Source organism: Papio anubis, chromosome 17, assembly GCF_008728515.1.
Source record: "Papio anubis isolate 15944 chromosome 17, Panubis1.0, whole genome shotgun sequence".
Taxonomy (NCBI): Eukaryota; Metazoa; Chordata; class Mammalia; order Primates; family Cercopithecidae; genus Papio; species Papio anubis.
Window position 1 is genome coordinate 59481559 of NC_044992.1, and position 20893 is coordinate 59502451.

At 43.8% G+C, this 20893-nt stretch overlaps 1 protein-coding gene across 8 annotated transcripts in view; it reads left to right on the forward strand.

Annotated features, from left to right (window-relative positions):
* The window catches only part of PITPNC1 (phosphatidylinositol transfer protein cytoplasmic 1), a 318834-nt gene that overhangs the window by 128989 nt on the left and 168952 nt on the right, over positions 1 to 20893 (forward strand). The window contains exon 1 of one of the 8 annotated variants that reach the window (XM_009191061.4): positions 14326 to 16384. The exons of 6 other annotated variants lie outside the window; for them this stretch is intronic. The gene's annotated coding sequence lies outside the window, so the exon portion shown is untranslated. One more of the 8 variants, XM_009191063.4, reaches the window with a different exon arrangement.

The following is a 20893-nucleotide window of genomic DNA, read 5'->3' on the forward strand; positions in this document are numbered from 1 at the left end:
TTAGTAGAGATGGGGGTTTCACCATGCTGGCCAGGCTGGTCTTGAACTCCTGACCTCATGTTCCATCCGCCTGGGCCTCCCAAAGTGCTGGGATTACAGGCGTGAGGAAACGCGCCCTGCCTATTAACCTTTTTTCACATGATATATTTAACATTTTTATTTTTAGTAAAAATATCATATTTAGAATGATTATTTAGATATAACTATTTTGCTGGTTTAATGCACAGTACTAGATCTTTTATAACTGGATTTGCCCTATGTTGAGCTGTTAATTTTGATGCACTTCTTAGCCATTTAGCGTAGACCTTCAAGTTTTGTTTTGTTTTGTTTTGTTTTGTTTTGTTTTGCTTTTGAGACGGAGTCGTGGTCTGCCGCTCAGGCTGGGGTGCAATGGCACGATCTCGGCTCACTGCAGCCTCTGCCTCCCAAGTTTAAGCAATTCTCCTGCCTCAGCCCCCCAAGTAGCTGGGACTACAGGCATGTGCCACCACGCCTAGCTAACTTTTTGTGTTTTTTTTTAGTAGACACAGGGTTTCACCCTGTTAGCCAGGCTGGTCTTGATCTCCTGACCTTGTGATCCGCCCACCTCGGCTTCCCAAAGTGTGGGGATTACAGGTGTGAACCACCGCGCCTGGCCCAAGTCTTTTTTGAGAACACCTGTAAGGAGTGTTTCCTAGCCTTTGCACATGTTACGCTTGCACACAAATGACAGCTTGGCCATATGTAAAATTTTGGAGTAACTCTCTTTTCCCTCACAATTCTTTTGATGGTGTTTCTTCATATTTTGGGGAGCAACCCTGGCCTCCTCCTCTTTACCTGGATTGCACTGGAGCCTGCTATCAAGCCTTGTTAGACGTGCCCTTTGTCCAGTTGTTGACCCTCCATTGTCACATCACCCTTTCCTGCCCTCCTGGGCACTGGGCAAGCCTTAGTTGCACTCAGTCCCTTTCCCTTTTCTCTCCCTCCTCCCTCAAATCATCATGCTTGGAGTGGCGAGATATTACCTAGGGCTGCTGAAAAGTCACTATAGGCAGGCATATAAATCATATTTGTAACTGGCTTTTACCTACTGAAAAAATTTCAATATATTTTAATGTGAAGAGAAACTGCTGAAGAAAAGGAAATGAAGAAAAGGTGAAGTAAGATTTTACACACATTTTCAAATTAGATGATACTAATGTTCCTGGATATACAATCTCTCTGTAGATTTAAGATACTGTTTTTAGTTTAGTTTTTCTTTGTTTTTCAAATCACTGCCCTAATCATGAATTTCAGTCTTTGGAAGAAGGAATGGCCCTGATGGGGTGGGGAAAGCAGTAGTTTTTTCAGGTGTAATTGACTTTTAATTGACAAAAATTTACAAATTTATATTACACAAGCTGAAAGCAATTTTTTTTCCTATTTACATAATGTATTTGCTCTCTGAATGATCATGTAAATTCAGGACAGGATTTGCCTATTTTTATTTTATTATAATAAAACCTCAATTCAAACATCTTTTGAATACTGACTATATGCCATGTACTGTGGGTAAACAAGAAAATTTCTTAAATTCTCATTCAATAATTGGAAATAGATTAAATTACACCTATACTAGGAGAGATTTTATGCAACCATTGATAATTTTTGAAGAATATTTAAAGATATGGGAAATGCTGATAATATATTCAGTTAGAAAAAGCACATTTCAAAGTAATATATTCAGTATAATTTTCATCGTATCTAAAAATAAATTCAAAACCAGAATTCAAAACTAGGAAGAATCTGTACCCAAATGTTAACATTATTTATTTCTGGATTAGTCTTTTAAAAAAGGTTTCCTTATTCTAATTATTCTAGAATGAAAACAAATCGATGTTATAATCGGTTGATAGTGTGGTGGTGGTGGTGGTGGTGGTGGTGGTGGTTTCTTGTAATGACATCGACCTACTCTTTAGGATTGCCAGGAATAGACACAGTCATCCCACTTCAGCGAGTCACTGTGACCTCTTGGAAAAGGTGGGATAGAAGCAGGGCCTTGGCGGGACAGTAAAATATTCATAGATGAATACATAGAAAGAATGACTGAGTCACTGAGCAGAGGAGCCACGCTGAGAACGTGTGCAGAACAGAGCAGGCATGCAGTCAGTAACCAGGGTGGATGATGCTGAGACTAGGGTGGGTATGAGTCAAGGCCGAGTCCGAGAGCTGCAAAAACTTTGGAGAGGAGTTCATATGTTGCTGTGTACATTGGAGAAAATCATTAAATGTTTTAGATTTGCAGTGAGATTTAGATCTGTCTGGCCAGGCGTGGTGGCTCATGCCTGTAATCCTAGCACTTTGGGCAGTAGAGGCGGGTGGATCACTTGAGGTCAGGCGTTCAAGACCAGCCTGGTCAACATGGTGAAACCCTGTCTCTACTAAAAATATGAAAATTAGCCGGGTGTGGTGGCACGCACCTATAATCCCAGCTACTTGGGGGACTGAGGCAGGAGAATCACTTGAACCAGGAGATGGAGGTTTCAGTGAGCTGGGATTGCACCACTACACTCCAGCCTGGGTGACAGAGTGAGACTTGGTCTCAAAAAAAAAAAAAAAGAGTAGAACTGTGTTATTGAAGGCTGGGAGACCAGGGACAGGAGAGCATTTAGGAGGTGTGCTCCTGGTTCTTCTTTCTCTGACTGGTCCTTCTCAGTGACCTTCCTGGGTTTTTCTTCCTTCCCCTACCCCTTCATTGTTGGTAATGCTGGGTACTGTTGAGTGCCCATCACTCCGTGGCTTCACTGACCATCCGAATGCTGTGGTCTTCCAACCCTGAGCTGCAACCTGCATCTCTTTCCTGGGCTCCAAACCAGGATATGTTTAAACATGTCCAGGCCACCTAGTTGTCCCCGGAATCCTCAACCTCACAGGAAGTTATTTTTTCCAAAGTCTGCTCCTCTTCCTTCTATATCTAATTCCCAAGCATAATCTCTGTTCTCCCATCCTACCAGTTATGCAACCAGAAAATGGAATGTCCTCATGAAATTTGCAAAGCTGTTACCAGAAAGGGGCCCTGATCCAGACCCCAAGAGAGGTTTCTTGGACCTCAGGCAAGGAAGAATTCAGGGCGAGTCCACAAAGAATAAAAGAATGGCTACTCCATAGACAGAGCAGCCTGGAGGGCTCCTGGTTGCCCAGTTTTACGGTTATTTCTTAATGATGTGCTAAACCAGGGGTGGATTATTCATACCTACTCTTTTAGACCATATAGGGTAACTTCCTGATGTTGCCATGGCATTTGTAAACTGTCATGGCTCTGGTGAGAGTGTAGCAGTGAGGACGACCAGAGGTCACTCCTGTCGCCATCTTGGTTTTGGTGGGTTTTGTCTGGGTTCTTTACTGCAAACCTGTTTTTTTATGGCCCGTATCTCGCGCCGACCTCCTGTCTCATCCTGTGACTTAGAATGCCTTAACTGTCTGGGAATGCAGCGCAGTAGGTCTCAGCCTCATTTTACCTAGCCCCTATTCAAGATGGAGTTATTCTGGTTCAAACGCCTCTGACAAAAAGACAAATATTCTATGATTCCACTTAGCTGAGGTACCTTGAAGAGGCAAATTCATAGAGCCAGAAGGTAGAATGGTGGTTGCCAGGGGCTGGAGGGGAGGGAAATGGGAAGCTGTTGTTTAAAGAGTGTAGAGTTTCAGTTTGTGGTAATGGAACTAGAATGTTGTGAAGTAGTGATGGCTGCACAACATTGTGGTTATACTTAATGCACCGAATTGAATACTTAAAAATGGTTAAAATGGTAAATTTCATGTTATGTATATTTTACCATAATTTAAAAATAAAAATAGGCCGGGCACGGTGGCTCACGCCTGTAATCCCAGCACTTTGGGAGGCTGAGGTGGGTAGATCACATGAGGTCAGAAGTTCGAGACCAGCCTGACCAACATGGTGAAACCCCGTCTCTACTAAAAATACAAAAATTAGCCGGGTGTGGCGGTGCACACCTGTAGTCCCAGCTACTCGGGAGACTGAGGCAGAATCGCTTGAACCAGGAGACGGAGGTTTCAGTGAGCCGAGATCATGCCACTGCACTCCAGCCTGGGAGACAGAGTGAGGATGGGACCCGGGAGTCTTTATCCACAAGGGCGGCAGCACAGGTTGCTAACTGCACAAGGTCGCCCTCTTGAGTAGTGCAGGGCTTGAGGTATTAGAGAGGCTTTAGTTTTAAAAATAAAATAAAATAAAATAGGTTCATGCCTGTAATCTCAGCACTTTGGGAGGCTGAGGCAGGCGGATCACGAGGTCAGGAGTTTGAGACCAGCCTGGCCAATATGGTAAAACCCTGTGTCTACTTAAAGTAAAATAAAATAAATAGCTGGGCGTGGTGGTGTGTGCCTGTAATCCCAGCTGCTCGGGAGGCTGAGGCAGAAGAATCGCTTGAACCCAGGAGGTGGAGGTTGCAGTGAGCCAAGATTGTGCCACTGCACTCCAGCCTGGGCGACAGAGCAAGGCTCCATCTCTAAATAAAATTAAGTTAAAAATAAATAAATAAATAAAACCTGTTCAACTGGGTTTGACTCAGGTTTTCCTCAGACTTATTTGACTGTGGTTCCCTCTGATCGAAAGAAAAAAATGCTTTAAAGTGTAGCGTGTATCACATCCTTTCCGTGTTAGAAACACACACTTTGGGGAACATTCCCACATACTTAGGGGTGGGGAGGAAGAATCAACTTCCTGAATGTATTAACTCAGAGAAATATTATTAGAAATGGTGACTGAGTTTTTATTTGGGGGAATTTTGGGTCAATTCGTCTTCTCTGAGCAAGCCTAATGACGTCATTTCTATGAATGTATTTGGAGCTCTGAAACACTTTAGCCTGAAAAGAAACGTCTAGAACACAGCCCGCTCAAATTGGAGACCAATTGACTTCAATGAGTCTTAAGTACACAATCTGCTGCCTTTATGCAGAGGTTTGGAAATTATTTTGGAAAGATAGGAGGTTCCTCCTATTGGGAGGCTTCCAGTCAGTATCTCAGATCTCTAAGTGCTGAAACACTTGAAGCTGAGCACAGGGAATTGGGTGAGTAAAGGGAAAGTGAAATAGACAGCCTTGGGCAACACATTTGTCCTGCCTTCCTCTGCCCCAGGTCCTAGACTAATCTGGGTCTAAGGCAGGAGTTGCTTAAGAGACTCAGCCCACACAGTGGCTTCAATGGCTTTCACCCTGTCTGCGGATCTGGGAATCAGAGCCCCCTCGGGCTTCTTTGACCACCATGTGGCCTACTTTCAGGACCCCCGAACCTGCCTTGTCACTAATCCCTGCATCCAGAGTTGATGTGTGGACCCCTTTCCTTCTCTCCATAGACCCCCATTCCTAACAGCATTCCTGCCCCTCTTTAGACCCCTGGGCTGGCTTTTGTTTTGGTTACCTTTCTGAGTTCCTTCCTTAGAAGCCTCTCTAACACCTCAAGCCCTGCACTACTCAAGAGGGCGCCCTTGTGCAGTTACCAGCCTGTGCTGCCGCCCTTGTGGATAAAGACTTCCGGGTCCCATCCTCATTCTATCTTCCCCACTACTCAGGGATTGGAATCCTGCCTTGAAATTTCAGCATTAGGTCCCCTTTTCCATGCCAGCTTATTATTTCTTCTGCTTAAAAAGTGCATGTTCCTTATGAAAACTTCAAACCTCATAGAAGTAGCTTTCCCACAATTATCTCTTAGGTAATTGCCATTAACAATGGACAATATATGTTTTTTAGATCTTTCTTTTTCTATTCATATGAGTACATGTTTGCATTTTAGCAGAACTCCTGCTATGCCTACTGTTTTGCAGCTTACTTTTTTTCCCCATGCAATTATGCATCTAGGGCGTCTTTCCATCTTGGCAAGGAGAGCTCTATTTGATGATTTAATAGCTGCATTGTATTTCATTATTTGGATGTACCATGATTTATCTAACGGGTCCTATTGATGGACAATTGGAGTTTTTCCAGATTTGTTATTGCATATAATGTAGACGTGAATAATCTTAAGCATATATATCTTTGCACAGTTGCAAAAGGGTTTCTCTAGGATAAATTCCTAGGTAGAGTAGCTAGGTCGAATTGTGAGAACATCTTTAATTTTAATAGATGTTGCCAAATCATCTTCCTAAAGGACTTAACCATTTTGCTCTTCCACCACATTGTGGACCCAGGTTGGTTCCCTTCACCTCGTCAATACTGGCTAGCTTGTTTTTTTTCTTTTTGAGACAGAGTCTTGCTCTATCACTAAGGCTGGAGTGCAGTGGTGCAATCTTAGCTCACTGCAACCTCCACCTCCCGGGTTCAAGTGATTCTCCTGCCTCAGCCTCCCGAGTAGCTGGGATTACAGGCACTCACCACCACGCCCAGCTAATTTTTGTATTTTTAGTAGGAACGAGGTTTCAGCATGTTGGCCAGGCTGGTCTCGAACTCCTGACCTCAAGTAATCCACCCACCTCAGCCTCCCAAAGTGCTGAGATTACAGGCATGAGCCATTGCACCCAGCCTGGCTACCTTTTTAAATTTTTAATACTCTGATAGATGGGGAATGTTTTAGTTTACATTTTAAAAATTCGTTTTGCGGGTCCTCCCATTGCAAAACTCTAGGGTGATACTGATTACTTGAGTTTGAACGTTTTCATATGTTAATTGGCCATTTGTATTTCTTCTCTAAAGTTCTGCCTAGGCTTCTGCTGATGATGCACTTGAATTTCACATTGCTGTTCTCTGCTTGCCAGGATGGAAAATCGATTCCTTCCCTTCAGACCTGCCCCTCCCCGCCCCAAGGCTAGAGAGTGATGTCCAGCTCAGAACTTGGGGTGACAAAGACCCACATTGACTCCCAGCTACTCCACTAGTCTGTGACCTTGGATAATTTACTTCACCTCTTTAGGTCCCAGTTTTCTCATATGAAAACCAGACTTGGCGGTCAGGTGCAGTGGCTCACACCTATAATCCCAGTACTTTGGGAGGCCAAGGCGGGCGGATCATTTGAGGTCAGGAGTTCGAGACCAGCCTGACCAACAGGGTGAAACCCCATCTCTACTAACATACAAAAAAATTAGCCAGGCGTGGTGATGGGTGCCTGTAATCCCAGCTACTCAGGAGGCTGAGGGAGGAGAATCGCTTGAAACCTGGTAGGCGGAGGTTGCACTGAGCCGAGATCATGTCACTGCACTCTAGCCTGGGCGACAGAGTGAGACTCTGCCTCAAAAAAATAAAGCTGGACTTGGAAGATCAGAACTGTTAGGCTCTATTCTCCATTCTCAGGCACCCTGAACTTGCTTTTAGAGTATTTATGTCTTATTATCATTTTTTGTTTATGTATTGATTTCTCTTACTAGAATCTAAGCTTCTTGATCACAAGGACTATATTATCCATCCTCACATCTTTGGTGTCCAGGATATAATGGTGTTCAATAAATATTTTCCAATGCATTTAATTTTTTTTTTTTTTTTGAGACAGAGTCTTGCTCTGTTGCCCAGGATGGAGTGCAGTGACGTGATGTCTGCTCACTGCAAGCTCTGCCCCCCGGGTTCATGCCATTCTCCTGCCTCAGTCTCCCAAGTAGCTGGGACTACAGGCGCCCGCCACGACGCCCGGATAATTTTTTTGTATTTTTAGTAGAGACAGGGTTTCACCACGTTAGCCAGGATGGCCTCCATCTCCTGACCTCGTGATCCGCCCACCTCAACCTCCCAAAGTGCTGGGATTACAGGCGTGAGCCACCGCGCCCGGCCCAATGCATTTGATTTTTAAGAATTTTATTGACTTTTTTACCATAAGAAAAGCTGCGTTCTAGGTGCTATGAGAATACAAAAAATATTTAAAATGTAGTTCATATCTTAGTTGGGGAGATAAGCTCGATCACTTATTCATATGTCTGGAGTTATCTAAGCTCCAGCCAGCTTGGCAGTATCTGAAAAGATAAAGTCAAGTTGTGTACCCCACACTCAAGTGGCTTCCAATCTAGTAGGGGAGACAGATATAAAATAAGCACAACATAGTGGGATGCACACAATCATATAGAAATCACTTCTAATAATTATTAAAAATATATAGTAAGGCCAGGCATAGTGGCTCATGCCTATAATCCCAGCACTTAGGGAGGCTGAGGCAGGTGGATCACCTGAGGTCAGGAATTAGAGACCAGCCTGGTCAACATGACGAAACCCTATCTCTACTAAAAATACAAAAATTATCCAGGCATGGTTGTGGGCGACTGTAATCCCAGCGATTCGGAAGGCTGAGGCAGGAGAATAGCTTGAACCCAGGAGGCAAAAGTGAGCTGAGATCCCGCCACTGCACTCCAGCCTGGGCGACACAGGAATACCCTTTATCTATATCTATACCTACATATATATATGTGTGTGTATATATATGTGTATATACATATATGTATATATACATATACTCTTTTTACTGTGTGTGTGTGTGTGTATATATACACTATATATACATATATATACTATATAGTAAAAAATAAATAGCTAAAAACAGTCACAGAAGAATTATCACAAAGCAGTTCATGACTTGGTAGTTGCCAAGTGGGAGTAAAGCTCACCTTGCACTTAATGCGTTCTAGAAGTCACTAAGGGCACAGGAAGAAGAGACTGCTGGAAGGGGCCTTTCCCGTGAAATCAGTGAGTGGTCACGTGCGTATCAGTACAGCAAAGACCGAGAAGGCTTTCAGGAAAAACTTGTTGAATTCTATTTGACCTAAGGTCGCCCACATTCGTTTGACTGTGAAGCTCTTTTCCTCCCACTGCTTAGCATCCTATGGATCTATCATTCTTTAAAATCGTTACGGGAAATGCTGGTGTAGATACCATTTGTAGTTAGATAGTGGCTCTTGACCTCTTTGGAACATGGGCCTTTTGAGAAATGGATGGTCGAAGGGGATTGTGCACAATTCCTGTGCTCCTCGAAGCCTACCCAAGACCCGCCTCCATGATCAGGGAAAGCAAAGAAGAGAAAAAAAAAAAAAAAATCCCAGGTAGTGGGGTTGTCTGTGTAGGTCAGATAGAAAAGGGTAGAAGATACGGAGCTTGTTCACTGCTGGGCAGTTGACTGTGAGGGAGAGATCGTGTGGGGAAGAGGGGACACCAACTGTCGAAGACCTTAAATACTTGGAATATTTGGTGTAGAATTCATGGGTTTTTTTGTTTTTGTTTTTGTTTTGAGACGGAGTCTCGCTTTGTCTTCCAGGCTGGAGTGCAGTGGCTTAATCTCAGCTCACTGCAACCTCTGCCTCCCGGGTTCAAGCAGTTCTTCCTGCCTCAGCCTCCCGGGTAGCTGGGATTACTGGCGCCCACCACCACACCCAGCTAATTTTTGTATTTTTTAGTAGAGACAGGGTTTCACCATGTTGGCCAGGCTAGTCTTGAACTCCTGACCTCAGTTGATCTGCCTGCCTTGGCCTCCCAAAGTGCTGTTACAGGCGTGAGCCATCGTGCCTGGCCAAATTCACAGTTCTTGATAACTAATCAACTGTGAAAGTCAAGGGAAGCCTGGTGCGGTAGCTTATGCCTGTAATCCCAGCTCTTTGGGAGACTGAGGCAGGCATATCACCTGAGGTCCGGAGTTTAAGACCAGCCTAGCCAACATGGTAAAACCCCATCTCTACTAAAAAATACAAAAATTAGCCCAGCGTGGTGGCATGTGCCTGTAGTCCCAGCTACTCTGGTGGCTGAGGCACGAGAATCACTTGAACCTGGGAGGTGGAGGTTACGGTGAGCCGAGATTGTGCCACTGCACTCCAGCCTGTGTGAGAGAGCAAGACTCTGTTTCAATTAAAAAAAAAAAAAAAAGTCAAGGAAGATGCCCCAGTCAAAGATGACTCTGCCAACAGATACTGGAGTCATAGTTAGGATTATTTACAGAAATAAAATCATGGAGCTAAAACTTCAACACATGAAAACCTATGGATACGATCATGCTGAAATGCACCAGGTTGCCTTTATTAACTAGTGCTCGGTCTCCCAACTGAAAATTCATTTTAAGAATTGCATTTGCCATCTAACCGGGCATCCTACCTTGAACGGTTAAAAATCAGATTTGTCTGATTTCTAATTTTAGAAGGAACCAGGCTGACCTTCATTCCGCTGTTGCTAACTGGAGCCCTGTTACCTGGGTGACTAGATTTACAATATGTCAGTATGCAAATACCATCTGCCCAAGAGGAGAAAGGGAAGAAAGGCCTTCTTCCTCTAGGGGTTGTCAGCAGTTCTGGAAACGTCTTCCTCTGGGAATGGGGAGGAAAGCATGCCCAAAAGAAGGAGAACAGGGAAGAAGACGTGCTGATTCATTTCTAGAGCCTCTCCCTCATTCTCTTCCCACAGAGGAGTTTGTGGTCTGCCTTACGGACAGTCCTTAATGTGTATCATTAGGATATAGACAGGAACTTAGATTGTCATTTCTCCTGGTAGAGTGAGCAAAAGGAGTAGTATACATCACTTCAGTGGATCACAAAACACTTAGATTCAGATAACTGGAATGGCTTAATGAACACTTTGAATATGCGATTCTTGCCTCCCCGAATGCCATTAGGAATCTAATTTCCAACTGGTAAGAGAGTGTGGGCTGGGCGTGGAGCCTTTGTTGGACGAGCTCTGAAGAAGGGTGAAAAGAAGTGGATATTCCAGCTTATTTTCCTACACTTGAGGTTGACTGGGCAAGCGGAAGGGATTTTTCTCCCACAGAATATCTATATTCAGCACTTGTCCCGAGTATTGTTTCAGGCGAGGGCTTGGAATCACATTTGGAAACATTCAAATCCAAAGGCAGGGACGTTCTGCTTTCCTTTTCATGAAATAACTGTCACATCAGCTGTCAGCTGCAGGAATCTCTCCCACCCACGCATTTTGTGAGTCCAAATTAGGTGGACTAATTAATTGTAATTTTTACTTTCAAGTCTCAAGGACTTTGATGGGCGGCTGTGCTTCCTTTCATGGTTGTGTGCAGGAATTTATGTAGGAGGAAGACCTTCTAGGAGCAGGACCAAGGATCTCAGGCTCTTGGCTTCTGATTTTGTCCCCCGGATTACTTCCCCTGTGACCTCTCCTCTTTTTGCTCTCGTTGGCTCTGCTGTCTCTCATCTCTTTGGTAAAAAATAACTCGTCTTACCATCAACTTGAAACTGTCAGCAGCATGCAGGAGGGAGTAGTCACTTTACTTACTGTGACATTTTCATCACCTAGCCTTTTTTATCTGCATGTCAAGCAAGTGGCCGAGGAGATTAATGCCTGAGTGCATGCTGGAGCTAGACAGGCTGGGTTCAAGTCCCAGCTCTACTACTTACTACCTGGGTGACGTTGGGCAAGTGACTTAACCTCTGTGCATCAGTTTATTCGTTTGTCAAATGGGGGTTAAAAACACTACCTTCCTCATTGCGTTGTTGAGGATTAAATAGTATAAATATTTTAGAACTGTGCTGAACCTATAGAAGCCAGGGCTCCATGTGGCAGCTTTTAAGATTACTTCTGTGATGCATCTGCAGGGGTCCTGGTGAGGTAGTGAAGTTTTGCTGTGAGCAAGTACATTTTCAGAGCTTGCTTGCAGGCAGTGACCTCCCCATTCCTTCTTGCCATGCTAGTTTCTTTTTTGAGATGGAATAGAGCTTAGTCGCCCCGGCTGGAGTACAGTGGCCCCATTTTCACTGCAACCACCTCCCAGGTTCAAGCGATTCTCCCGCCTCACCCTCCCAAGTAGCTGGGATTACAGGCGCCCACCACCACGCCTGGCTAGTTTTTGTATTTTTAGTAGAGATGGGCTTTTTGCCATGTTGGCCAGGCTGGTCTCGAACTCCTGACCTCAGGTGATCCATCTGCCTCAGCCTCCCAAAGTGCTGAGATTACAGGCATAAGCCACCACGCCCAGCCATGCTAGTTTCTATTCATGCACAGATGAAGCCTAATTTTCCATGTGGCACACCCCCCTAACAACAGTACCCCATGCTGCTCTGTTCCTAACCCCTTGCAGCCTTTCTGCCAATACTGTGTAATTAGCATATTTGGACATGAGGTCTTAGCTTCTCACGCTAGTTGTATGTAATGTGAAGCTCAGCTCTTTGTTGTCCTCAAAGAATAATGACAAGATGCCACGTGGCTGGAGAGCTGCCTGTGGTCGTTGTTCAATGGATGATGTACCCAAGTACATAAAACAGTGACTTGGACAACCACACCTGTCCTTTAGCTTACTCTTAAAGTCAACTTATTTGGCTCTCTTATTGCTGTACATAACTTAAAACTATCAAAAGAAAGTATGAGATGCTGCAGCTGCTATGGAGCAAAGTCTGACAATTCCTCAAAAGGTTAAACATGTTGATACCATGTGACCCAGTAATTCCACATCCAAGACAAGTGAAAACATACTTCCTCAAAAGACTCGCACACAGATGCTCATAACAGCATTATTCGTAATAGCCACAAGGTGGAAACCACCCAAATTTCCATCAACCGATGAATGGATAAACAAAATGTGGTATATCCTTAAAATGGAATATTATTTAGTAATGAAAAGGAAGTACTGATTCATGCTAAACATGAATGAATCTTAAAAACATGTTAAATGAAAGGAGTCAGTGACAAAAGGCCATGTATTTTATGATTCCATTGATATGAATGTTCAGAATGGCCACATCCGTAGAAACAGAAGGTAACTTAGTGGTTGCTGGGGCTGGGAGGAGAAGAGAATGAAGGATGACTGTTAGCGGGTATGGAGTTTCTTTTGGAGATGATGAAAATGTGGAATTGGATAGCGGTGATGATTTCACAACCTTGTGAATATACTAAAAGCCACCAAATTGCGTATTTTTTTCAAAAAGTATGGGAAACATCTATATGTTCGACTACAGAGCTTAAAGTCATCTTTAAGATTACTTTTTCAACAGTAGCTGTCACCTAAAATAGAATAAAAAGTGACTTGATCTGCCAGCAAAACATGAAAAATGCAAATGATCAAGAATGGCTTTTTCACCCCAAATTGTTGGATATAAATTATGTACATGCAATTTGTAAGTAAGCTCTGTGGGACTCGGTTGCCTTCTATGTTGCGATTCTGTAATTTACTACATTCCTGGACGGGCCATCAAAATAATACTGAAAGCAGCTTCTGTAACAGAAATAGAAGTGCTTTTTCAGGTCATGCCTACCACCACTCCTGGGTTCCCTAAGGTAATAATTCATAGCTACCTCTTTGTGGTGCCCTTACAAATAGTGATTTAACTGTTTGTAAAGGTGTTTGGACCTTTTTGACGTTAAAGAGACTTACTGAATGAAACTTATCTTACGTTTGCAACCAGAATATTTCCAGGGGACACCTTCCAGCCCCCTAAAAATTAACCATCTTAGCTTATCAGTGTTTAATCGGGACCCTACTGATTGACTCTTCTGGTTTAATTAAATAATGGGGTTGAAATCCCTACCCGGGCTGTCTCAGTACTTATTTGGAAGAAGGATGTGAAATACCTAAGCACCACCTAAAATGGACTTTGCAAGAATAAGTGGTCCAAGAGAGAACCTAGAGTTGACCTTAAAACATCCTGTAATCATGTCACACCTGTTAGGATAGCTGTTATCAAAAAAAAAAAAAAAAAAGGAAAATGATGGGCCAGCCATAGTGGCTCATACCTGTAATCCCAATACTTTGGGAGGCGAGGCAGGAGGATCAGTTGAGACTAGCCTGGGCAACACAGCAAGACCCATCTCTACAATTTTTTAAATTAGCCAGGCATAGTGCTGTGTGCCTGTAGTCCCAGCTATTCCAGATGCGGAAGTGGGAGGATCGCTTGAGCCCAGGAGTTTGAGGCTGCAGTGAGCTATTTCACACCACTGCACTGTAGCCTGGGTGACAGAGCAAGACCCTTTCCCTAAAAGTATTTTTAAATATAAAACAAGTGTTGGTGGAGATGTGGAGAAATCAGAACCCTCCTGCATTGCTGGTAGGGATGTAAAACTGTGGAAAACAGTTTGGTGGTTACTCAAAAAGTTCAACATAGAATTACCAAATGACTGAGCAATTCCACTTCTAGGTCTGTACTCAAAATAATGAAAAGCAGAGACTCAGATACTTGTATACTCATGTTCACAGCAGCATTCTTTTTTTTTTTTTTTTTTTTTTTTTTTTTTTTGAGATGATGTATTGCTCTGTCCCCCAGGCTGGAGTGCACCGGCACGATTTTGGCTCACTGCAACTTCCACCTCCTGGGTTCAAGCGATTCTCCTCTTTCAGCCTCCCAAGTAGCTGGGACTACAGGCGTGTGCCACTACACCTGGCTAATTTTTGTATTTTTTGTAGAGACAGGGTTTCACCATGTTTGTCAGGCTGTTCTTGAACTCCTGACCTCAAGTAATCCTCTTACCTTGGGCCTCCCAAAGTGCTGGGATTACAGGTGTGAGCCACCGTGCCCAGACAGAAGATAGAGTTTTTTAAATGTAGCAATTCCTGGAAATGTATCAAACTTACTGTTTTCCCTGTCTTCACTGACTACCTCAGGAGAGCAGGAGTTGACACCCATTTGCTTTCTTCAATCTGTTATCTGCTTCTTTTTACCAAGGAAGAAACACTCTTAGGCCAACCATGGCCTCCCTGGCACCAGCCACACACCCTCTCTGGCTACAAATGCCATCCATGCCTGTGGAACCTGGGGCTTCTAAGTGGGGTGAGCAAAGATGCTGGAACTTTCCAAGTCTCAATCCACATATATAATTTGGTTATAACTCTCTCCCAGTCTTGCTAGGTAGTTACCAGAACCCCAAAACCACTTGCCAAGCCAGCTAGCATTTAAGTAAACAGAGGAGTCTGGTGACCCTCAAATATCACTGAGATCTTGTTTGTCTAGGCATGAAGTGCCTTGAATAACTCTTTCAAAACATGAAGAACTCCCGTTGTTCAATTGTACCTGAAGCAGCAAGTGCTTCTCTTTGCATTCCCTTTACCCTCTGTTCTCAGAAGGTCTCAAAGACGCTGAAACTAATTGCTGTCATTCCTGAAAGATTTCTGCTTTTAAGTGGTACTGCGGCTTCCCTTGATGCTACCAGCCATTTTCATTAAGGATTTCATAAAGGCTTGACTGACAGGTGCATTAGGCTTCACAAACAACGGTTCTTTTCATTCTGGAAAGGCCTTGCTACCTTGGTAGTGGACAGACCTCTCTGCCGGGAAGACCTCTGTTTATGGGGCTAAGGTTACAGAGATGACAAAGGGGTCACAAGCGGATGGCGCAGGATACGTTTCCTGGGAAAGCTCTATCTTGATTTTCCCCCTTTTTGGTCTTGTGATTGACTGTGGGTTTATGTTCTGTAGTAAACACAAGAGCCTTGATTGCTCACTAAAGGTCAGACTTGTCAGCAAACCTCTCCATTAACTTGAGTTGCGATCGGTTTCACATTTCCTGGCAAACTGTTAGAGACCTCTGATGAATGCATCGGTTTCCTTCAGTCTTCTGTCTTCAAGGCAGAAACGCTCAAGAAATCCCCCCTCTTCGCCAGACACCAAGCGTATCTTGTTTGCAGCTCTGCATCCAGCATCTGCAGGGCTTGGCATACACGTGAAATGCATGTTGAATGATGAACCAGAGTGCACAGGACCCTTAAGAACTGATACCATCTCCACAGCCAACGTGTGAAGAAATCCCATGTTCTGCTTCTAGAGCCAACTGCCCTTGTGGTTTTGAGTTAAGTTCTGGCAGTTCCTGCCTTTGGTCTCTTAATCGTTCTTCATGGGCTCCCACTAATGGCTAATTTGCTCAGCTTGTCATTTATAAATACAAGGACATGACACCCACTGCCTTAGCCAGTGCTTATAAAGTAGCCTATAGTGCTGCATGTTATCATCTTGGCTTTTCAATTTATGAGTCGAGTGAATTCTCGGGGCTCGAACATCACCCCTAAAAGCGAGTCAGTGTTGGAAGAAGCAGCAAAATATACATGCACTCTTACTTGCGTAGACTGTGAAGACTACTGTTACTCTCCTGTACTCAGTCGAGTAGATTATTCTCCTCCATGGTCGAGTGCCCTTGAGACGATTTCCGCAGTCTTACAGCAACCGCAGGGATAGAGGTTGTGCTGGCACCAGCACGAAGCATAGCCTGAGCCCTTCCCTTCGAGTTCAGTTGCTCTATTTCTATTCAGTTCAGTCCAGAACTTAGGATGGGTTAAGCATCAGCATCCAATACAGTTTTTATTAGTTTGTCACAAAAGGGGGATTTTTTTGAATTAAGTGTTGATAACCCAGCTTCTTCTTACATCTTTTTATCAGCTTTTTCATTCCCATACCCTGGCATAATGACACAGGTATTACGTAAACAAGACACCTCCGAGGGCTGCTTATAAAAACTCAAGAGAGAAGATAAATATGTGATGATGCACTGATATCCTGAAATACGAGCTGCAGGTTTGTGTTTTCTTTGTGGGATCGGATATTGGTTTTCATGGTTTATTGACCTGCCTGAGAGACATCTGACAAAACACCCAAGAACTTTACACCTTTTTTTTTTCTTTTTTAACCTTCCTGTCTACATGGAGAAATCTACACATTGAATCACAGGGCTTGGAAGACTGAGGGCTTAGCCAGTCATGTTCTCAGCTTGGGCAGAACCCAAATCAGATCCAGCTGTTGGAGGTAAAAATACACGCTGCTTTCCCAAAGGAAAAAGGAATTGGACTTGGTCTCGCTGTAGAGTTACTCTCGGGCAGAACTTCGGGATAAGGAGCAACTGGAGAGGGTAGACGGTGAATGTGATGTTCATGTGACATTCATGTTCATTGAGGAATGTGTTCTCATTGAGACCGGATCAGAACGCATTTGGGTTCAGTTAATTACTCTTTCCTTTCTGCCGGGTCTTTGTCTGCAACATGGCCCACGTAGTCAGTACCTTGTTCCGTGGGAGCATCACCGACGGGAATCCTCCAGAATGGTCGTATATTAAAGACCTCTCGGGCTGGGTGTGGTGATTCATGCCTGTAATCCCAGCACTTTGGGAGGCTGAGGCAGGTGCATCACTGAGGTCAGGAGTTCAAGACCGGCCTGACCAACATGGTGAAACCCTGTCTCCACTAAAAATACAAAAATTAGCTGGGCGTGGTGGCACACGCTTGTAATCCCAGCTACTCAGGAGGCTGAGGCAGGGAAATTGCTTGAACCCAGGAGGTGGAGATTGCAGTGAGCCGAGATCACACCACTGCATTCCAGCCTGGGCGACAGAGTGAAACTCCGTCCCCCACCACCAAAAAAACAGACATCTAGGCTTAGGGCACAACAAGCAAAGAACTCCCCTAGCATGGCAGGAATCAGGGAATCTCATGGAACATTGTTTCTCCAGGGAGTCTTTTTAGATTTCTCCTAGTCTTCTAGGCTCAATACCTTTCATGAAGCTTCTAAACCAAAGGTTCATCAAATAGAAATAATTTTAAAAATTATTTCATAATAAACTTTAATAATTTCTTTCATAATCATAAAGTAATTGTTAGATGGTTACCTTGAGGCATGAGCCATACTCACTGAAAAATGACAAGTTCTGAGCCTTTTTCATTGTGATCAAATATACATATCATAAAATTTACCATTTTAATCTTTTTTTGTTTGTTTGTTAATGGGGGTCTCATTTTGTTGCCCAGGCTGGAGCGCAGTGGCATGATCATAGCTCACTGCATTGCAGCCTAGAACTCCTAGGCTCAAGCGATCATCCCACCTCAGCCTCCCGAGTAGCTGGGACTACAGGCGTGTGTCACCATGCCCAGCTGATTTTTTATTTTTTTGTTTTTTGTAGAGACAGCGTCTCCCTATGTTGTCCAGGCTGGTCACCAACTTCTGGGCTCAAGCTATCCTCCCACCTCAGCTTCCCAAAGCACTGGGATTACAGGCGTAGACTACCATGTCTGGCCCACTGTAACCAATTTTAAGTGTATATTTCAATGACATTCAGTACATTCACATTGTTGCAAAACTGTCATCACCATCTACCTCCAGAAGCTTTTTTTTTAATCATCCTAAACTGAAATGCTGTACCCTAAACACTCCATTACCCACTCTTTCCAGCCCCTGGCAGCTACCGTTCCACTTTATGTCTCTTCGAACTTGACAGTTCTAGCTGCCTCATCTAAGTGGAAATTCTCAAGCTTTTTATAATTCTTATGGGAAGTAGTCAATCTGACTGCCGTCTAATGAAATTTTTACAGAAGGAAAAGATAGTTTTGAGCAGATGGTCAAGTTTCCTTTGGTTTTGGCATTGTGCAAGTATATGGCAGTTGCTTCATTCTCTTATACTTTCTGGAACCCGCAGCATAACAGGGATATGAATGAAACAGATCTGCAAGTCACAGTCAGACATGCGGCCAAGTAGAAGGAGCAGTGGCGAGGGCAGTTGGTGTACAGTTTTATTATACAATTTACGAAGCATTTTAATTTTTAAGGTTTTTTTTCTCACTTGATTCTCACCATGTCTTGTGAGGTATTCTATTAGTTTCGTTTTAATGATAATAAACTGTGGCTCAGACAAGTAAGTCGTCTAAGGTTACAAAGCTAGTCAAAGGTAGAATCAGGACGCTGGCTTCACGTTTTCATTTTTAAAACCCCATTGCTTTCCATCACAGCCCACTGTGAACAATTATCACCTCTCTGGAGGCCCAGGTAATAGCCAGTCCTCAGGAAGGGAGGGCCTCTCCAAATGCAACCCTAATTACTAGTGCTCTACCTCACCAGCTTGGAAATACATGGAAACTCTCTTTTTATTTTTTATTGAGACGGAGTCTCACTTTGTCACCAGGCTGGAGCATAATGGCGTGATCTCTGCTCACTGCAACCTCCTCCGCCTCCCGGGTTCAAGCGATTCTCCTGCCTCAGCCTCCCGAGTAGCTGGGATTACAGGCACACACCACCACACCCGGCTAATTTTGTATTTTTAGTAGAGATGGGGATTCACCATGTTGGCCAGGATGGTCTCAATCTCTTGACCTCGTGATCCACCCGCCTCGGCCTCCCAAAGTGCTGGGATGACAGGTGTGAGCCACCACGGCCGGCTACATGGAAACTCTTGACCTCCCTCTGAAGTCTGACCAGCCAGCCTCCAGAGTCTTGGTGAAGTCTTGGTGGGGCATCATTGCTCCACCCTGAATCCAAGTTGGTCTAGATTAGGGTCTAGCCTGGCATTTCCATTAGGAGAATGCGAGCCACAAATGAAAAGCACACATGTAATTTTAAATTTTCTTTTTTTTTGAGACGGAGTCTTGCTTTGTCGCGCAGGCTGGAGTGAAGTGGCATGATGTCGGCTCACTGCGAACTCTGCCTCCCGGGTTTAAGCGATTCTCCTGCCTCAGCCTCCCATGTAGCTGGGATTACAGGTGCCCACCACCACATCTGGCTAACTTTTGTATTTTTAGTAGAGATGGGGGTTTCACCATCTGATCAGGCTGGTCTTGAACCCCTAACCTCATGATCCACCTGCCTCGGCCTCCCAAAGTGCTGGGATTATAGGCGTGAGCCACTGTGCCCGGCCTAAATTTTCTAATAGCCACATTTTAAAAAGTGTGTAGAAAGAAACACATAGGCTGGCTCACAGTAGCTCACACCTATAATCCCAAAACTTGGTGAGGCTGTGGTGGGAGGATGGCTTGAGGCTAGGAATTTGAGGCCAGCCTGAGCAACATGCAAGATACCATCTCTATAGAAAAAATACAAAACTTAGCTGGACGTGGTGGTGCTTGCCTGTAGTCCCAGTGGACTCAAAAGGCTGAGGTGGAAGGATTGCTTGAGCACTGGGGGTCAAGGCTGCAATAAGCTACGGTCATACCACTGCACTCCAGCCTGGATGACAGAGTGAGACCCTGTCTCTAAAAAAATAGAAAAGAAAGAAAAGGGAAAAAAAAAAAAGCAAGTGAAGTTAATTTTAAATATATATATTAGTTAACCCAGTATATAAAAAATATTTCAATCAACATAAAAATTATTAATGAACTATTTTGCTTTTTTTTTTTGTAGTAAGTCTTCCAAATCTAGTGTGCATTTTAGACTTAAACAGCACTCCCAAGACAGATGCTAAATTTTCATTGGCAGTACTTGATCTTTATTTAGAATTCATAAAATTCCCAGTTGAAAGAGTAGATTCACATACCCAAAGTGTTTCAAACATATATGAAGGTTTTCTAATAATGGAATCAAGCACCAGTCTTACATTTAAATTAATTAAAATGAAAGAAAATTTAAAATTTAGTCCCTCTATTCCATGGGCCACGCTTCAAAGGCTCAGTAGCCACACATAGCAAATAGCTTTGGTCCTGGGCAGAGCAGATCTAGATGAACTGCTGAGGGTGACCCAGACTGGACCCAACCATGGAATAGAACAAGGGTCTGCAAACTTTTTTCTGTAAAGGGCCAGAGAATAAATATTTTCAGCCTTGGGGGTTACATAGTATCTCAAAGTATTCAACTCTGCCATTGTAAGTGAAAGCAGCCATAGAATGAATGAGCATTGCTGTGTTCCAATAAAACTTTATTTACAAAGCAGGCACCAGCCTGCATGCTTTGCCAACCATTAGACTAGAAAATTTGTCCTAGGGCCTTAGCTGTGCTGTGGGATTACCAGAAAAACAACAGCTCTCACCTCTAGCTTTCTGAGACGAGGTTGTCAAAATCTGGACTCACTGGATCTCCTTTCCTGTGTGTAATTAGAATTTTGACACCACTTGGTGTGAAGCAATGATGGGCCAGAGTCCTGCGTAGTTTTATCCTTCAGGCACTCTCTGCAGTGGACAGTTTGTGCGTCCTGAAGCAATTGCTTCCCCGTGCTTTAAGGTCCATGTATTGACAGCGAAGAAAGCTGGAAGAAAGGCTTCAACAAAAGCATTAATGGTGATGTGAAGAATGCAGGAAACTCCCAAGAAATCCAAATGATATCACTCTCTGCTT